Genomic DNA, 17,391 nt, shown 5'->3' on the forward strand with positions numbered 1-17,391 from the left:
TCCAATGAACACCCAGGACTGATCTCCTTTAGGATGGACTTGGTGGATCTCCTTGCGGTCCAAGGGACTCTCAAGAGTCTTCTCCAACACCACAGTTCAAAAGCATCAATTCTTCTACACAGCCTTATAGTCCAACTCTCACATCCATACATGACTATGGGAAAAAACATAGCCTTGACTAGACGGACCTTTGTTGACAGAAATTAAATGGTTTCTTACACTGGGAAACCAGCTCCAGTCGGTTTTATTCATATCAATTTAAAAACAAGTAAGAAGAATAGAGCTATCACCATATATAACATTTTATTCTAATAATCAGTATTTTTAAAACTTTTACATTGTCAGAGAATATTTGTAAACTAATAAAGCCTAAAAAGTTTAAGACCACATGCAGTGCTTTGTTTCAGAGCCTCCTGAAGTTTGAGAGAATTACTGGCTTTACAAATTAGAAAAGAGAGAATTAGCGAGTTGTTGTCTTCCTAAAATTGCCCAGCTGCCTCTAATTTGGGAAAGATAAATGCAGGTTAGGAAGACCATTGGGAGCTGCCAAACAGAAGCATTAGCAGGAAGCCAAGCTGAGTGGGAGGAGAGACAGAGCAATCCATCTGCAGATAAAGCCCCTGTGAAGTTGGGGAAGTTTTTTCTGAGTAAGTGCCACTGAGAGTTCATAATAACTTCTTGAACATTTGTACAGTTCATAGCTGCAAGATCTCAGCAGTAGCTATTCACATTTTCTACAGCTGAAAACTTCACCTCCAGAAGGTAGAGTTCAATTCTCTTTTGAATCACTTTCATATACATTAAAAGGAAACAGTGAGGACAAGGGATGACACTTGGACAGAACTAGGATACAATGGCTTTGGACAAATGCCCACTGCACCATGTCATTATTGTACATTAATAACCAGGTAGGGCACTAAGAAAATGACCAGTCATTGAAGGGCAAACCTAATATCGTGTGTCTCCTATCAGCATATTGTTTTACTTGACATATGGCCCCAAGGTATAATAACTAGCCCATATTAAACTCAAGAAATATATGTTGAATAAATGAGTAAATAAATGAATGAAGTACAGTTGGGCTGACCTTGAAAGATAACATAGGATTGGAATAAGCAGAAACAAGGAAGTGAAGGTAGAAAAGAAAACTAGGGAATATCTAGCACGTGAAAAGGCATTCTATCAAAGAGAGACAGGCTTATAAGTAGAGACAAGAACAATTTGAAGAGCTCTTAGGAAAAAATAACCCAATTTCCTTCTTTCAATTACTTGTTCTTATACCTAATTCAATTCACAAATCCAATACTGGTTTGAAATGCCAAACTCCAGTATATCATTTTGTTGGAGAGTCAGAAAAAACACAGACTTCTGAGCTGTACAAAACCTATATTCTGTTCAGATTGATTTGTGTCTGCATCCCCTATATTCATCTTCACATCAAGTCACTTGAATCAGCAGTGATTAAACATTGCTGAATTCAGTTTTGATACACTCTCACTTCAGCTTTGACATGATGTAAAAACGTCAACTCCCTAGAATCTGAGAATAATCACTCTTTGCATGTATTTGTTAAGATTATAATTTAATTCTGAATTGTATGTGGGAGAGAAGAAATTCAAATTCAGTTTACATTTTACAAACATCTTGCAACAGCTGTCTACAAGATCCTATCAAAAGCAGATTTTGAGGCTTTGTAATTATCACAAACTATTCATGTTTAAGAGGTTCATAATTCATATATTTTCCTTTCCTGATTATATAAATACATATTTATGAATGAAAATATTTAAAAATATGAAAATATTTCCTTTGAACCATTAAGATTGAAAGTTGAGTACAAGTATATATTTTTTAAGTTAACATTCATTGATAATATTTTAATCTATTTTTATGTGCATCAGATGTTGTATAAGAAATGTTTTGAAATATTGACTGCATTAAATTTAAGTTGGTAAAAGGATTATCAGAATTCTCTCCAAGTCAAGAGCATCCAGGGGACTTCTAATATCCAGTGCAGCATGTAAAAGCCTAGAAGTCAGCATTCTGCCCTAACAAGTAATAAGCTAAACAAACTGAAAAATCAAGAGATCTTCTTAGATCTGTAAGAAAAGTAAAGTCACAGGATGAACCCCTACCCCCAATATTGGAGAGAATGACAGACAAATACAGAGAATTACAACCTATTGGAGCAGAAGCTTCTATGGGAACCAGTGCCTGGAGAGGGAACCTGAATTATAATTGATGAATTGCTAGAGGCTCAGTGTGGACCCCGTCTGAGAGACAGAAAATCCAGGGGGTGGTCCTAAGATGGTGGAGGAATAGGACGGGGAGACCACTTTCTCCCACAAATTCATCAAAAGAACATTTGAACGCTGAGTAAATTCCACAAAACAACTTCTGAATGCCGGCAGAGGACATTAGGCACCCAGAAAAGCAGCCCATTGTCTTCTAAAGGAGGTAGGAAAAAATATAAAAGATAAAAAGAGAGACAAAAGAGGTAGGGACGGAGATCCGTCCCAGGGAAGGGAGTCTTGAAAAAAAGAGAATTTTCCAAACACCAGAAAACACTCTCACTGGCAAGTCTGTGGCGAGCCTTGGAACCTCAGAGAGCAACATGACTGGGAGGAAAAATAAAGAAATAATTAAAACCCACAGATTACGTGCCCAAGGGTAACTCCCAGTGGAGAAGAAGCGCAGATGCCCACATCTGCCACTAGCAAGCAGGGGCTGGGCAGGGAGGCGCAGGCTGCATTGCTAAGAGTAAGGACTGGGCCTGAATGCCCCAAGGGCAATCTGAGGGAACTAACTTGAGATAGCAAACCAGACTGTGGGATAGCTACCCTGCAAAAAGCCCTAACCTAAGACACTGCCAGGCCCGCTCACAGAACAAAGGACTGACTAGAGCTATGCGAAAAGCCCTAACCTAAGACACTGTCAGGACCACTCATAGAACAGAGGACTGAGCAGAGCTAGCCGGCTGAGGACTGGCCCATCCCCCGCTGGAGACAGGCAGGCGAGGGCAGCCAGAGATGCCAGAGAGGCATCATTTACCAAACTGCAAGCAGGGTTCGTTGTTAACCAAGACTTCCTGGGATTCTGGACGGTCGACATCCACCTGAAAAGGTGCACCGGTTGTACACCCAGAAAATCGAACGGCAGGGACAGGGGAGGCGATAGGTCCCAGCGACCATGCTCACCAAACACCTGGCCACCTAAGCTGCTCGAACCTGGGAAGGGCACAAAACGCAGGCCCAACTGAGTTTGCACCTTTGAGGACTACCCGAGTACCTGAACCTGAGACGCTTAGACCTGGGAAGTGCATACAACCCAGGGCCAGCCTGAGACAGTTCCCAACAGAGCAACCTAGAGCCTGACCAGTGTAGACAGGGAAAGCACAAACACCGTGAGCGGGGACAAACCCAGTGTGGCCAAGACACTGCGAGCACTCCCCACACATGCCAGTGTTATTTGTTTGCAGTGTTTCTCCCTCCCCACTGCACAACTGAACAAATGAGCCTAAAAAACTGTCCACCACCGCCCCCTTGTGTTAGGGTGGAAGTTAGACACTGAAGAGACCAGCAAACAGAAGAAGCTAAAACAGAGGGAACCGCCTTGGAAGTGACAGATGGAGAAGTCTTGAGACTACTGTAAGAATAAGACTGAAAACTAGAGGCAGGAGGCTTAAGTCCAAATCCTGAGAACACCAGAGAACTCCTGACTCCAGGGAACATTAATTGATAGGAGCTCATCCAGTGCCTCCATACATACACTGAAACCAAGCACCATCCAAGGGCCAACAAGTTCCAGAGCAAGACACACCATGCAAATGTTCAGGCAACACAGGAACATAGCCCTGAGCTTCAATATACAGGCTGCCCAAAGTCACTCCAAACCCACTGACATCTCATAACTCAGTATTGGACACTTCATTGCACTCCAGAGAGAAGAAATCCAGCTCCACCCACCAGAACACCAGCACAAGCTTCCTTAACCAGGAAACCTTGACAAGCCACTCGTCCAACCCCACCCACAGCAAGGAAACTCCACAATAAAGAGAACTCCACAAACTGCCAGAATACGGAAAGGCCACCCCAAACACAGCAATATAAACAAGATGAAGAGGCAGAGAAATACCAAGCAGGTAAAGGAACAGGATAAATGCCCATCAAACCAAACAAAAGAGGAAGAGATAGGAAGTCTACCTGATAAAGAATTCTGAATAATGATAGTGAAAATGATCCAAAATATTGAAAACAAAATGGAGTTACAGATAAATAGCCTGGAGACAAGGATTGAAAAGATGCAAGAAAGGTTTAACAAGGACCTAGAAGGAATAAAAAAGAGTCAATATATAATGAATAGTGCAATAAATGAGATCTACTCTGCAGGGAACCAACAGTAGATTAACGGAGGCAAAAGACAGGATGAGTGAGGTAGAAGATAGAATGGTAGAAATAAATGAAACAGAGGAAAAAAACAAAAATGAATTAAAAGAAATGAGGACAATCTCAGAGACCTCTGAGACAATGTTAAACCCCCCAACATTCGAATCATAGGAGTCCCAGAAGAAGAAGACAAAAAGAAAGACCATGAGAAAATACTTGAGGAGATAATAGTTGAAAACTTCCCTAAAATGGGGAAGGAAATAATCACCCAAGTCCAGAAAACCAGAGAGTCCCAACAGGATCAACCCAAGGCGAAACACCCCAAGACATATATTAATCAAATTAACAAAGATCAAACACAAAGAACAAATATTAAAAGCAGCAAGGGAAAAACAACAAATAACACACAAGGGGATTCCCATAAGGAGAACAGCTGATCTTTCAATAGAAACTCTTCAGGCCAGGAGGGAATGGCTGCTGCTGCTGCTGCTAAGTCACTTCAGTCGTGTCTGACTCTGTGCGACCCCATAGACGGCAGCCCACGAGGTTCCCCCGTCCCTGGGATTCTCCAGGCAAAAACACTGGAGTGGGTTGCCATTTCCTTCTCCAATGCATGAAAGTGAAGAGTGAAAGGGAAGTCACTTAGTCGTGTCCGACTCTTAGCGACCCCATGGACTGAGGCCCACCAGGCTCCTCCGTCCATGGGATTTTCCAGGCAAGAGTGCTGGAGTGGGCTGCCATTGCCATCTCCAGGAGGGAATGGCAGGACATACTTAAAGTTATGAAAGAAAATAACCTACAGCCCAGATTACTGTACCCAGCAAGGATCTCATTCAAATATGAAGGTGAAATCAAAAGCTTTACAGACAAGCAAAAGCTGAGAGAATTCAGCACCACCAAACCAGCTCTCCAACAAATACTAAAGGATCTTCTCTAGATGGGAAATACAGAAAGGGTGTATAAACTTGAACCCAAAATAATAAAGTAAAGTAAATGACAACAGGATCATACTTATCAATAATTACCTTAAATGTAAATGGGTTGAATGCCCCAACCAAAAGACAAAGACTGGCTGAATGGATACAAAAACAAGACCCCTATATATGTTGTCTACAAGAGACCCACCTCAAAACAGGGGACATATACAGTCTGAAAGTGAAGGGCTGGAAAAAGATATTCCATGCAAATAGAGAGCAAAAGAAAGCAGGAGTAGCAATACTCATATCAGATAAAATAGACTTTAAAACAAAGGCTGTGAAAAGAGACAAAGAAGGACACTACATAATGATCAATGGATCAATCCAAGAAGAAGATATAACAATTATAAATATATATGCACCCAACATAGGAGCACCACGATATATAAGACAAATGCTAACAAGTATGAAAGGGGAAATTAACAGTAACACAATAATAATGGGAGACTTTAATGCCCAACTTACACCTATGGATAGATCAACTAAACAGAAAATTAACAAGGAAACACAAACTTTAAATGTTACAATAGACCAGTTAGACCTGATTGATATCTACAGGACATTTCACCCCCCAAATAATGAATTTCACCTTTTTCTCAAGCATGCACGGAACCTTCTCCAGTATAGATCACTCCGGGGCCATAAATCTAGCCTTGGTAAATTCAAAAAAATTGAAATCATCCCAAGCATCTTTTGTGACCACAATGCAGTAAGATTAGTGCTCAGGAGAAAAATAGGAGAAAAACTATTAAAAATTCCAACATAGGAGGCTGAACAACATGCTGCTGAATAACCAACAAAGCACAGAAGAAATCAAAAAAGAAATCAAAATATGCATAGAAATGAATGAAAATGAAAACACAACAACCCAAAACCTGTGGGATACTGTAAAAGCGGTGCTAAGGTAAAGGTTCATAGCAATATAGGCATACCTCAAGAAACAAGAAAAAAGTCAAATAAATAACCTAACTCTACACCTAAAGCAACTAGAAAAGGAAGAAATGAAGAACCCCAGGGTTAGTAGAAGGAAAGAAATCTTAAAATTAGGGCAGAAACAAATGCAAAAGAAACAAAAAAGACCATAGCAAAAATCAACAAAGCCAAAAGCTGGTTCTTTGAGAGGATAAATAAAATTGACAAATCATTAGCCAGACTCATCAAGAAACAAAGGGAGAAAAATCAAATCAATAAAATTAGAAATGAAAATGGAAAGATCACAACAGACAACACAGAAGTACAAAGGATCATAAGAGACTACTCAGCAATTTGGAAGAAATGGACAATTTGGAAGAAATGGACAAATTCTTAGAAAAGTACAACTGTCCAAAACTGAACCAGGAAGAAATAGAAAATCTTAACAGATCCATCACAAGCACATAAATTGAAACTGTAATCAGAAATCTTCCAGCAAACAAAAACCCAGGTCCAGACGCTTCACAGCTGAATTCTACCAAAAATTTAGAGAAGAGCTAACACCTATCCTACTCAAACTCTTCCAGAAAATTCCAGAAGAAGGTAAACTTCCAAATTCATTCTATGAGGCCACCATCACCCTGATACCCAAACTTGACAAAGATGCCACAAAAAAAAAACTACAGGCCAATATCACTGATGAACATAGATGCAAAAATCCTTAATAAAATTCTAGCAAACAGAATCCAACAAGACATTAAAAAGATCATATATCATGACCAAATGGGCTTTATCCCAGGGATGCAAGGATTCTCCAATATCCGCAAATCAATCAATGTAATACACCACATTAACAAACTGAAAAATAAAAACCATATGATTATCTTAATAGATGCAGAGAAAGCCTTTGACAATATTCAACATCCATTTATGATTAAAAAAAAAAAAAAACACACAACCCTCCAGAAAACAGGAATAGAAGGAACATACCTCAACATAATAAAAGCTATATATGACAAACCCACAGCAAACATTATCCTCAATGGTGAAAAATTGAAAGCATTTCCCCTAAAGTCAGGAACAAGGCAAGGGTGCCCACTCTCACCACTACTATTCAACATAGTTTGGAAGTTTTGGCCACAGCAATCAGAGCAGAAAAAGAAATAAAAGGAATCCAAACTTTAAAAGAAGTAAAACTCGCACTGTTAGCAGATGACATGATCCTCTACATAGAAAACCCTAAAGACTCCACCAGAAAAATTACTAGAGCTAATCAATGAATATAGTAAAGTTGCAGGATATAAAATCAACACACAGAAATCCCTTGCATTCCTATACACTAATAATGAGAAAATAGAAAGAGAAATTAAGGAAACAATTCCATTCACCATTGCAATGAAAAAGAATAAACTACTGAGGAATATATCTACCTAAAGAAACTAAAGACCTATATATAGAAAACTATAAAACACTGGTGAAAGAAATAAAAGAAGACACTAATAGATGGAGAAATATACCATGTTCATGGATCGGAAGAATCAATATAGTGAAAATGAGTATACTACCCAAAGTAATCTATAGATTCAATGCAATCCCTATCAAGCTACCAATGGTATTTTTTACAGAGCTAGAACACATAATTTCACAATTTGTATGGAAATACAAAAAACCTCGAATAGCCAAAGCAATCTTGAGAAAGAAGAATGGAACTGGAGGAATCAACCTGCCGGACTTCAGGCTCTACTACAAAGCCACAGTCATCAAGACAGTATGGTACCGGCACAAAGACAGAAATATAGATCAATGGAACAAAATAGAAAGCCCAGAGATAAATCCATGCACCTACGGACACCTTATCTTCGACAAAGGAGGCAAGAATATACAATGGAGAAAAGACAATCTTTTTAACAAGTGGTGCTGGGAAAACTGGTCAACCACTTGTAAAAGAATGAAACTAGAACACTTTCTAACACCATACACAAAAGTAAACTCAAAATGTATTAAAGATCTAAACATAAGACCAGAAACTATAAAACTCCTAGAGGAGAACATAGGCAAAACACTCTCTGACATAAATCACAGCAGGATCCTCTATGATCCACCTCCCAGAATATTGGAAATAAAATCAAAAATAAACAAATGGGACCTAATTAAAATTAAAAGCTTCTGCACAACAAAGGGAACTATAAGCAAGGTAAAAAGACAGCCTTCAGAATGGGAGAAAATAATAGCAAATGAAGCAACTGACAAAGAATTAATCTCAAAACTACACAAGCAACTCCTGCAGATCAATTCCAGAAAAATAAATGACCCAATCAAAAAGTGGGCCAAAGAACTAAACAGACATTTCTCCAAAGAAGACATACAGATAGCTAACAAACACATGAAAAGATGCTCAACATCACTCATTATCAGAGAAATGCAAATCAAAACCACAATAAGGTATCATTTCATGCCAGTCAGAATGGCTGCTATCCAAAAGTCTACAAGCAATAAATGCTGGAGAGGGTGTAGAGAAAAGGGAACCCTCTGACACTGTTGGTGGGAATGCAAACTAGTACAGCCACTATGGAGAACAGTGTGGAGATTCCTTAAAAAAACTGGAAATAGAATTGCCATACGACCCAGCAATCCCACTTCTGGGCATACACACCAAGGAAACCAGAATTGAAAGAGACACGTGTACCCCAGTGTTCATCGCAGCACTGTTTATAATAGCCAGGATATGGAAGCAACCTAGATGTCCATCAGCAGATGAATGGATAAGAAGGCTGTGGTACATATACACAATGGAGTATTACTCAGCCATTAAAAAGAATACATTTGAATCACTTCTAATGAGGTGGATGAAACTGGAGCCTATTAAACAGAGTGAAGTAAGCCAGAAAGAAAAACACCAATACAGTATACTAACGCATATATATGGAATTTAGAAAGATGGTAACGATAACCCTGTATGCAAGATAGCAAAAGAGACACAGATGTATAGAACAGTCTTTTGGACTCTGGGAGAGGGCAAGGGTGGGATGATTTGGGAGAATGGTATTGAAACATGTATATTATCATATGTGAAATGAATTGCCAGCCCAGGTTTGATGCATGATACAGGATGCTCAGGGCTGGTGCACTGGAATGACCCAGAAGGATGGTATGGGGATGGGGGTGGGAGGAGGGTTCAGGATGGGGAACACATGTACACCTGTGGCGGATTCATGTCAATGTATGGTAAAATCAATACAATATTTTAAAGTAAAGAAAAAATATATATATAATTCATGGGACCAAATCATCAGAGATATCCACATTTTTGTTAAGTTTTATTTCCTGGAGCTTTACAAGATTCTCACAATGAACACCAGAGAAAAATCCCCTCATGCTTCTAGAAAGCTGCATGGGGAAATGAATCATTTCACAATATGCCAGATTATTCTGTTCTTCTGAACATAGTCTGCCCTGTGGAGAAACTAACTGAGACAAACCTACTAGGACTTTATCAGAGCCTAACTGACCAGGGAGAAGGGAAATGCCCAATTTCGTCTCACTCTAGTCCATCCTGTCCCACTAAGTGAAAAAGAAAAACAGAAACCAGTGAGTACCTGTGAAGTCACAAACCAGACTCACTAAAAGATTGACACTCAATCGTGGAACTAGAGAACACTTCCCCTCCCCCCACACCTTATCACCACATTACTGAAGTCTTACATTACAGCAGTTCTTTTTACCCAGTTAGTGCCCCGTTACTTAAAAAAAAAAAAAAAAAAAAAATTACAACACACACTAAAAGACAAAAAACACAGTTTGAAGAGATACAGCAAGCATCAAGACCAGACCCAGATATGGCAGGGATATTGAAATTATGAGACCAGGAACCTAACACAGCTCTAAATAATATGCTAAGGGCTCTAGTGGATAAAGTAGACAATACGCACAAATAGATGGGCAATGTAAGGAGAGAGATGGAAATCCTAACAGAACCAAAACAAAATGCTAGAGGTAAAAACACTATAATAAGTGCAGATAAAATCAAAACTTTTGTTTTTCTTGTTCTTAATCTAACAGATAAATTTGTTAGATTAGTTAAGATTAATTAATTAGCAAAATGTATTAACTATACACACATATATATGCTTATGTGTACTTATATACATAATACCTACTACTTATATACATAATACCTAGATACATTATATCTACTACTGTGGGCAGGAATCCCTTGAAGAAATGGAGTAGCCATCATGGTCAACAAAAGAGTCTGAAACGCAGTACTTGGATGCAGTCTCAAAAACAAAAGAATAATCTTTGCTCATTTCCAAGGCAAACCATTCAATATCACAGTAATCCAAGCCTATGCCCCAACCAGTAATGCTGAAGAAGCAGAAGTTGAACGGTTCTATGAAGACCTATAAGACCTTTTAGAACTAACACCCAAAAAAGGATGTCCTTTTCATTATAGGGGACTGGAATGCAAAAGCAGGAAGTCAAGAAACACCTGGAGTACGGAATGAAGCAGGGCAAAGACTAACAGAGTTTTGCCAAGGAAATGCACTGGTCATAGCAAATACCCTCTTCCAACAACACAAGAGAAGACTCTACACATGGATATCACCAGACGGTCAACAATGAAATCAGATTGATTATATTCTTTGCAGCCAAACATGGAGAATCTCTATACAGTCAGCAAAACAAGACCGGGAGCTGGCTGTGGCTCAGATCATGAACTCCTTATTACAAAATTTAGACTTAAATTGAAGAAAGTAGGAGAAACCACTAGACCATTCAGGTATGACCTAAATCAAATCCCTTATGATTATACAGTGGAAGTGAGAAATAGATTTAAGGGACTAGATATGATAGACAGAGTGCCTGATGAACTATGGACGGAAGTTTGTGACATTGTACAGGAGACAGGGATCAAGAGCATCCCCATGGAAAAGAAATGCAAAAAAGAAAAATGGCTGTCTGGGAAGGCCTTACAAATAGCTGTGAAAAGAAGAGAAGTTAAAAGCGAAAGAGATAAGGAAAGATACAAGCATCTGAATGCAGAGTTCCAAAGAACTGCAAGGAGAGATAAGAAAGCCTTCCTCAGCAATCAATGCAAAGAAATAGAGGAAAACAACAGAATGGGAAAGACTAGAGATCTCTTCAAGAAAATTAGAGATACCAAGGGAACATTTCATGCAAAGATGGGCTCAATAAAGGACAGAAATGGTATAGACCTAACAGAAGCAGAAGATATTAAGAAGATATGGCAAGAATACACAGAAGAACTGTACAAAAAAGAGCTTCACGACCCAGATAATCATGATGGTGTGATCACTCACCTAGAGCCAGACATCTTGGAATGTGAAGTCAAGTGGGCCTTAGAAAGCATCACTATGAACAAAGTTAGTGGAGGTGATGGAATTCCAGTTGAGCTATTTCAAAACCTGAAAGATGATGCTGTGAAAGTGCTGCACTCAATATGCCAGCACATTTGGAAAACTCAGCAGTGGCCACAGGACTGGAAAAGGTCAGTTTTCATTCCAATCCCAAAGGAAGGCAATGCCAAAGAATGCTCAAACTACTGCACAATTGGACTCATCACACATGATAGTAAAGTCATGCTCAAAATTCTCTAAGCCAGGCTTCAGCAATGCATGAACCGTGGACTTCCAGATGTTGAAGCTGGTTTTAGAAAAGGCAGAGGAACCAGAGATCAAATTGCCAACATCCACTGGATCATCAAAAAAGCAAGAGAGTTCCAGAAAAACATCTATTTCTGCTTTATTGACTATGCCAAAGCCTTTGACTGTCTGGAAAATTCTGAAAGAGATGGGAATACCAGACCACCCGACCTGCCTCTTGAGAAACCTATATGCAGGTCAGAAAGCAACAGTTAGAACTGGACATGGAACCACAGACTGGTTCCAAATAGGAAAAGAGTGCATCAAGGCTGTATATTGTCACCCTGCTTATTTAACTTATATGCAGAGTACTTCATGAGAAACGCTGGGCTGGAAGAAGCACAAGCTGGAATCAAGATTGCCGGGAGAAATATCAATAACCACAGATATGCAGATGACACCACCCTTATGGCAGAAAGTGAAGAGGAACTAAAGAGCCTCTTGATGAAAGTGAAAGAGGAGAGTGAAAAAGTTGGCTTAAAGCTCAACATTCAGAAAACGAAGATCATGGCATCCAGTCCCATCACTTCATGGGAAATAGATGGGGAAACAATGGACACAGTGTCAGACTTTATTTTTCTGGGCTCCAAAATCACTGCAGATGGTGATTTCAGCCATGAAATTGAAAGACGCGTACTTCTTGGTAGTAAAGTTATGACCAACCTAGATAGCATATTCAAAAGTAGAGACATTACTTTGCCCACAAAGGTCCATCTAATCAAGGCTATGGTATTTGCAGTGGTCATGTATGGATGTGAGAGTTGGACTGTGAAGAAAGCTGAGTGCCGAAGAATTGATGCTTTTGAACTGTGGTGTTGGAGAAGACTCTTGAGAGTCCCTTGGACTGCAAGGAGATCCAACCGGTCCATTCTAAAGGAGATCAGTTCTGGGTGTTCATTGGAAGGACTGATGCTAAGACTGAAACTCCAATACTTTAGCCACCTCATGCGAAGAGTTGACTCATTGGAAAAGACCCTGACTCTGGGAGGGATTCGCGGCAGGAAGAGAAGGGGACGACAGAGGATGAGATGGCTGGATGGTATCACCAGCTTGATGGACATGGGTTTGGGTAGACTCCGGGAGTTGGTGATGGACAGGGAGTCCTGGCATGCTGCAATTCATGGGGTTGCAAAGAGTCGGACACAACTGAGAGACTGAAATGAACTGAACTGAACTGATACTTATATAAGGGAAACAAATGACAGCTGCAATACACGGGATGGAAGGGAGGAAATAGGATTATTTTGTTGTTATAAGTCACTACGACTACCTGTGAAGTGGTACAGTGGTATTTGAAAGTGGCCTCAAATTAGTTGTAAAGGTATATTGCCAACTCTAGGGTAATCACTAAAGTGTGAAAAGGTTAGTTACTCAGTCATGTCTGACTCTTTGCAGTCCCATGGAATGTAGCCCATCCAGCTCCTCTTGTACATGAAATTTTCCAGGCAGGAATACTGGAGTGGGTAGCCTTTCCCTTCTCCAGGGGATCTTCCCAACCCAGGGATCAAACCTGGGTTCCCTGCATTGAAGGCAGAATCTTTGCTGCTAAATAGGGAAGTCAACAACTAAATAATATGGGAACTATGAGAAAATTTAAAAAACAAGTATATCTGATGAGACCATAAGAATATTAGAGTAAATATAACTAAGAAAGGAGAGACAATAGATTCATATAAAATACTAAATTAAAACCAAAAATAGCAGAAAAAGAACAGAAAACAGAGTAAGAACAAAGAACTTATGTAACAGAAAGAAGGTAGTAACAAACATGAAAGATATTAAAATTATTCCAGCTATATTAACCATCACTTTGAAAGTCACTGTTTTAAATGCACCAATTAAAAAACAGAGATTGTCAATGTGTATCATCGAACAATACCTACCTATATGTTGCCTCCATAAAGTGAAAGTGAAAGCCGCTCAGTTATGTCCAACTCTTTGCGACCCCATGGTCTGGCTCCTCTGTCCCTGGAATTCTCTAGTCCAGAATACTGGAGTTGGTAGCCATTCCCTTCTCCAGAGGATCTTCCCAACACAGGGATTGCAGGTCTCCTGCATTGCAGGTAGATTCATAAAACTCACCTCCATAAAACTCACTTTAAATACAAAGACAATTTTAATACAGATGAAAAGTAAATGAGTGGAAAGAGATACTCTATGCTAATACTAATCAAAAGAGAGCATGAGTAGCTACATTAATTTCAGATCAAGCAGACATCAGAACAAGGAAAGCTCAGGGATAAAGAGCGGAATTGTGTGTGTGTGCATACATAATATATGCTCAGTTGTGTCTGACTCTTTGCGACCGTATGGACTGCAGCCTTCCAGGCTCTTCTGTCCATGGGTTTCAGGCAAGAATACTGGGGTGGGTTGCCGTTTCCTACTTCAAGGGATCTTCCTGGCCCAAGGATAGGACCCTTGTCTGCCTGCGTCTCCTGCGTTGCAGGCAGATTCTTTAGCACTGCACCGCCTGGGAAGCCCCATAACGAGTGGCATTACATAATGATAAAGGGGTCAGTTATCCAAGAGGACATAACAGTCCTTAACGTGTATGCACCTAACAACAGAGCCTCAAATTGCATGAGTCAAAAACTGATAGAACTGCAAGAAATAGATGAATCCACTTTCACAGTTGGAGACTTCAATACCCCTCTATTATAAATAGATCCAGTAGACAGCAATTCAGTAAAGGACGTAACTGAATTCAACAACACCCTCAATCACCTGAATATAATGGATATCTACAGACTATATTCTCCAACAGGATATACATTTTTCTCAAGCCAAGAACATCCACTACATTATTTTCTTTTCTTTTTTTTTTTTTTTTTGCTAAACTCTTAAAATTTTTAATATGCTACTTTAACTGTGAAATAGTTTAAGTCTGAGAACTCTGTAAGAGTCCATGATGCCTCAGTACTGTACCTTAAATTTTTTTCTGCCCTTCAGAACTAGAATTTTTCTGCTTGTATATGTCAAATAGAACCATAGTAGGCTGCTATAGTGGATTGAATGGTGGTTCCTAAAACCAAGTAAATGTGACTTTGTTTGAGCAAAGAATATTTCCAGATGTGATCATGTGCTGATGTGAAGGATCTTGAGATGAGATCATCCCAGATTAGCCAGGTAGGATCTTAATCCAATGACAGGTGTCCTGATAAGAGACAGAAGAGAAGACACAGACACACAAAGAGAAGACAAGGTGACAACAGAGGTATAAATTGGAGTAATGTGGTCAAAACAGCCGAAGAATGCCTGGAGCCAGCAGAAGCCAGAGGAATTCTCCCACAGGACATAGAGAGAGAAAGAGGCTCAGCTTACACCTTGATTTCAGGCCTCTGGCCTCCAGAACTGTGAAAGAAGAAATCCCTGTTGCTTTAAACCACCTAATTCATGATAATTTGTTACAGAGTCCCTAAGAAACTATTCAGTAATACAGCTGTCCATTTCATGCCTGTAGATCTGACTGATTACCAATTAACCGTTGTTATAAATCCTTGCAGGGACTCTGCCCCTAGGGTTCTTATTATAACTTTGCCCACTGTTTTCCTGATGGTTAAGTTTCAACCTGGCTTCTAGCACTGGGGATTGCATTATTCCCTTTAAATCAGGCTGTCAGATATCACTGCAGCCACCACTGTCATCTCCAGTTTTCATGGAACAGCCACCACAAATTTTTCAAGGATGCTAGTAATCCACTTATGCTCGTATTTGTTAAAGCCTTGGTGAAGATCCTTTTTTTGTGCAGTGTAGACACCATTAAGACATGTCTGAGAAAGCTGCACATAACACTGCAACAACTCATCTTCCTGAGTAATGTTTTCCAGTGAAGTTCAGGCATTTCAAACTCACTGATACAGGCTGAGTTTTGAGTTTGCTGCTACTGCTGCTAAGTCACTTCAGTCGTGTCCAACTCTGTACGACCGCATAGACGACAGCCCACCAGGCTCTGCCATCCCTGGGATTCTTCAGGCAAGAATGCTGGAGTGGGTTGCCATTGAGTTTAGGCTCCAGGTAACATATCCAGCAATTCTCACAGCTTCAAGCCGACACATTAAATCCTGAATTCTAGGCAAGAACTTCAATTTGGCTTGATACAATCTTGTGTTTTATCCCTTTTAGTCTCATACCCTTACAAAAATTCTTGCATGGACACCCCTGGCTCTAAGTAAGAATAAACACAATCCTGCAACTCTTTCGGTATACAGTACAGGCTAACTCATACCAGACTGTACCTTTTTCTTCCTCACCAGTATACTTACCTTAGCAGGAAATCTAACCTAGGTGCACATCTAAGTGACAACTCTACACACCTTACAGTTAGGTTCCAGGCTTAATCCTTACCATCTCTTCTCTCTATAAACAGGAGATAATTTCTTTAAAGTTTTCTTAAGGGCTTTCCAAATTTCTCTCTGGATCTGTGTTGGACATTCAAGATTTTCAATATATCCTTTTCTTTATGGATTCTCTCTAGTGTAAGAAAGACCATCTTATGACACAATCTTTGTTATCAAACTAATTGCCTCAGCCCTTTGACCTCCCTAAGCTTATCTTCCATCTTCACCCCATTCCATGCCTCCACTGGTGATGCACTGAGAAATCATGATGTTATTGCACTCTCCATATTCAGTTCAGTTCAGTCGCTCAGCTGTGTTCAACTATTTGCGACCCCATGGACTGCAGCATGCCAGGCCTCCCTGTCCATCACCAACTCTTGGAGTTTACTCAAACTCCATGTCCATTGAGTCGGTGATGCCATCCAACCATCTCATCTTCTGTCATCCCCTTATTCTCCCACCTTCAATCTTTCCCAGCATCAGGGTCTTTTCAAATGAGTTAGTTCTTCGCATCAGGTGGCCAAAGTAATGGAGTTTCAGCTTCAGCCTCAGTCCTTCCAATGAATATTCAGGACCGATTTCCTTTAGGATTGACTGGTTGGATCTCCTTGCAGTCCAAGGGACTCTCAAGAGTCTTCTCCAACACCACAGTTCAAAAGCATCAATTCTTTGGTGCTCAGCTTTATAGTCTGCATATTCTATATGTTCTATATACTCTGCATATATTCTATATATTCCACATATTACTAGTGTACCATTTCCTGGATGAAGGGTACCTTCATGCTCCTTAAACCTGTGAGCAGCTCAAGCCTAGGATTACATTTTAAAATCCATTTGCTGGGACTACAACTGGTACCAATTACTGTTTTGTTCAGGGTTCAGAAGGAACCTGTTAGCAGACTCAAACTGGCTAATTTGAGAAGTACTTAGTAAAAGGACTATTTACAAAGATGACATGGTTTAAGGAAATAAAAACGTGAAGCATCTTAACCTAGCTACAAAAGAATGTCATTATGACCCGTAAGCTGAAGAAGTAAAAAGAAGGAATGATCCCCAGAACTCAGAGAGTTGTAGAATAGGAGGGTTGGCCATCCAACTAGAGCTGGCATCTGGGGGC

Source organism: Bos indicus, chromosome 4 (genome assembly GCF_029378745.1).
Source record: "Bos indicus isolate NIAB-ARS_2022 breed Sahiwal x Tharparkar chromosome 4, NIAB-ARS_B.indTharparkar_mat_pri_1.0, whole genome shotgun sequence".
Taxonomy (NCBI): Eukaryota; Metazoa; Chordata; class Mammalia; order Artiodactyla; family Bovidae; genus Bos; species Bos indicus.